The sequence below is a fragment of the Cebus imitator genome, unplaced genomic scaffold (genome assembly GCF_001604975.1).
Source record: "Cebus imitator isolate Cc_AM_T3 unplaced genomic scaffold, Cebus_imitator-1.0 Scaffold122, whole genome shotgun sequence".
Lineage (NCBI taxonomy): Eukaryota > Metazoa > Chordata > Mammalia > Primates > Cebidae > Cebus > Cebus imitator.
This window is the reverse complement of record NW_016107437.1, coordinates 217624-221194: the sequence shown is the minus strand read 5'-3', so window position 1 is coordinate 221194 and position 3571 is coordinate 217624. Positions and strand designations below refer to the sequence as shown.

General features: G+C 47.1%; 1 protein-coding gene across 1 annotated transcript in view; it reads left to right on the top strand.

Moving 5' to 3' along the window:
* The window catches only part of XYLT1 (xylosyltransferase 1), a 375167-nt gene that overhangs the window by 288646 nt on the left and 82950 nt on the right, over positions 1–3571 (top strand). The gene's annotated exons all lie outside the window — the stretch shown is intronic.

The window sequence follows — 3571 nt, the reverse complement described above, 5'->3', positions numbered from 1 at the left end:
CTGGAGTGCAGTGGCACAATCTCAGCTCACTGCAACCTCCGCCTCCCCAGCTCAAGCAATTCTCCTGCCTCAGCCTCCCAAGTATCTGGGATTACAGGCGTGTGCTACCACACCTGGCTAATTGTATTTTTAATAGCGACGGCATTTCACCATGTTGGCTAGGCTGGTCTCAGATTGCTGACCTCAGGTGATCCACCCGCCTCTACTTCCTAAAGTGCTGGGATTACAGGCATAAGCCACCATGCGCAGCCTATTCTAGGCATTTTATATGAATGCAATTATATAGTATATGACATTTGGTGACCTGCTTCTTTCACGTAGTTTATTATTTTTGAGGTTCATCTGCATCACAGCATCTAGTAGTACTTCATTCCTTTTTGTGGCTAATGTTCTATCATATTGGTATACTTGTATATCCGTCAGTATACCCAGGATTCTGGAGAGCTTCCCAAAGCCCCTGTCTCCTGGCCATTTTGCATCTGTGCTGTGTGTCCTGAATTGAGGACCTCATCTGGTTTAAGGAGATGCGGCTCCATCATATGTGACTTCGCCCAGCAGTGGTGCTAGAGGACTCTTGTTAAGCAAGCCCTGATGACTTCTTGGCCATGGGGGATTGTAGATCTGAGCATATTAGCCTGGTGGCCTTTCCCCTTCACCCCAGATCTTCTCTGCCTATGCTAGACCCGGGACCTCAGCTGAACAAGAAAGAAACTCCCAGTGATTCTCACTGACTGGGGAATGTTCAGATTGCAGATGGAAATGTGGAGGCCTAGAGTATGAGGTCCAAACTTCCCTTTTTCCCTTCTTCCTCCTCTCAACACCAAGCCCCTTCTGATGACAATCTTGGGGTGCATTTAGGAGTAGAGTGCCTAGGTCAGCCCAGTGAAGATACTTCTCTATTCCCACAGATGAGTGCAAGAGTTGGGGCTCCTTCTGACTTCACCCATTCACCCAAAAACTATTTATTGAGCACCTACTATGTATTAGACACTGTGCTAAGAAGTAGGTACTCAGAGATGAGGAAAAACATATCCCGCCCCACCCCCATCATAGCGGTCAAGGCTGCAGGCTGGAGCCAGTCCACCTGACTCCAAAACCCAGCTTTTTTATTTACTAGCTGTGTGAAGTTGGACATGGGAGAATCACTTAATGCCTCCGTGCCTTAGTTACCTCATCTGTAAAATGGAGGCATAATAATGGCATCACCATCAAGGGTTGCTTCGAGGGTTGAGTCTACATATGTAAAGTGCTTAGCACACAGTGAGGGTTATGCGTGTGATAGCCATGGTTATTAACAGAGGAAGGAGGCAGACATTACTCACAGTGATCGTATGAGTGAACATATGACAAAGTCAGGCAAGCATTCTGAAAAAAAGGAATAAAGGATCTGTGAGCACTGAGCAAATGAATCTCACGTGGATTGAGGGTTCGCGTGGCTTCCCTGAGGAGGCAGCCTGTGAACTGAGACATAGATCCTTGGTGGCAATTCAGCTAGGAGAAGTGTGAGGGGGTCCCAGGCAGGCATCCCAGGAAGAAGGGGTAGCATGGGACCCTGGCATGTCTGATGATCTGAAAGAAGGCAACCATGGCTGAAACATGAGAGGCAAGGGTTTGCTTTCCTACAAATGAGGCAGGTAGAGGCGAGCCCATGTGGGCGCTAAGATGACCTATGGGGTCATGACAGCCTCAGTCTGTGAACGGTGAGGTTTTAGGGGAGAGTCATGGTAGTTGCCATAGTGAGAGCTCATACGAGCTGCCACAGGAGAATAGTTAGGAGTGGGGCCCAAATGGGAGTGGGGAGGCCAGATAGCAAACAGTTGCTTCTGCTGACACCAGAGCCACATCCACAGAGCCCCCTATTCTCCAACCCTCCGGGCAGAAGCAGGTGTTCTAGATGCCACAAGATGCTGCTTCCTGAGCCCAGGCAGCCATTTAGTGTTTCAGTCACACAGAGCCAGGCAGCCGCCTTCTGTTTGGGGACCAGAACCCCACACCTGTGCAGAACAGCCTCGTTCAGGAGACTCACAGAGAATTTCAGCAGGGGTTAGAGCAGAGAACAGAGAAGCAAGCATTAGATACAGGGGTCTTAGGAGAGTAGGTCAGAAGAAAGCTGATCATAAGCCAAGAGGGCACAGCCAAAGAATTAGGGGAAGAACAGGGGCTGAGTCAATGTGAGAAAGAATACAGGTGGAAACCCCTCTTTGCTTTTTGTTTTTTTAAAAAAAATGATAAAATACAGCCAGCGCAGTGGCTCACACCTATAATCCCAACACTTTGGGAGCCTGAGGTAGGCAGATCACCTGAGGTCAGGAGTTCGAGACCAGCCTGACCAACATGGTGAAACCCTGTCTTTACTAAAACTACAAAATTAGCTGGGCATGGTGGCGCACGCCTGTAATCCCAGCTACTTGGGAGGCCGAGGTAGGAAAATCACTTGAATCCGGGAGGCAGAGATGGCAGTGAGCCAAGATTGTGCCATTAACACTCTAGCCTGGGTAACAAGAGCAAAACTCCATCTCAAAAATAAAAATTAAAAAAAAAAAAATCCAGAGTTCCATTCCAGATCAACTGAATATAAATTCCTTGCGGCTGCCAAGAATCATTCATTCAGTCTCATGTATATATAGATGTGTAGATGTGTGTATGTATGTATATATATATATTTATATATGTATATATTCAGTCTCGTGTGTGTATATATGTATACACACACATGCACACATACCTTTGAGATGGAGCCTTCACTCTGTTGCCCGGGCTGGAGTGTGGTACACTCTCAGCTCACTGCCGCTTCCACCTCACAGTTCAAATGACTCTCTTGCCTCCCAAGTAGCTGGGATTACAGGCTCCCTCCACCACGCACCTGGCTAATTTTTGTGTTTTTAGTAGAGACAGGTTTCACCCTGTTGTCTGAGCAGGTCTCAGACTCCTGACCTCAAGTGATCTGCTGGGATTACAGGTGTGAGCCACTGTACCCAGCCAAGAATCTATATATTTTTAAAGTACCCCCCACCCTGCAGGTGATTGTACTGGTGAGAACTGAAATCCACTGATCCAGGGAGAGAGAGAAAAACATCTGTCACATAGGGAAAAAAATAAGATACATGCTGTGTTGGAAAATGTTAGCTACAGTACTTTGTGGGAAGGCGTATTTGGTGGCCCAGCCCTCAGATGTCCCCTGCCTTGTGCTTTCTCAGCATCCAAACCACTTTTGTTCTTGGGGATGTTCAGAGACACACACCCTGCTTCCTGAGACCCCCAAAGTTCCTGGGTTTGAAGCCATCCAACGAAAGCTCCACCCAGATAATGTGTGAGTCTGAAAGGACGTATCTGCTCGGGCTGTCGGTCACAAGGAGACAAGAAACACGCCGGTAATTATACCATTAAGTCTTGTTTGCCTCTAGGAGCAAAGTAAACATATCCTCAGTCCTGTTATTTTTCATGCTGATGGAGCACACACTCCTGCTTTTGCAGAAATGGTGTTTGCTTTTCTCTTTCCAGTTGATCTGGGTCTCCTGAGCTGTATTTTAGGCTAGACAGCTTTTTTTTTTTTTTTTTTTTTTTTTTTTTT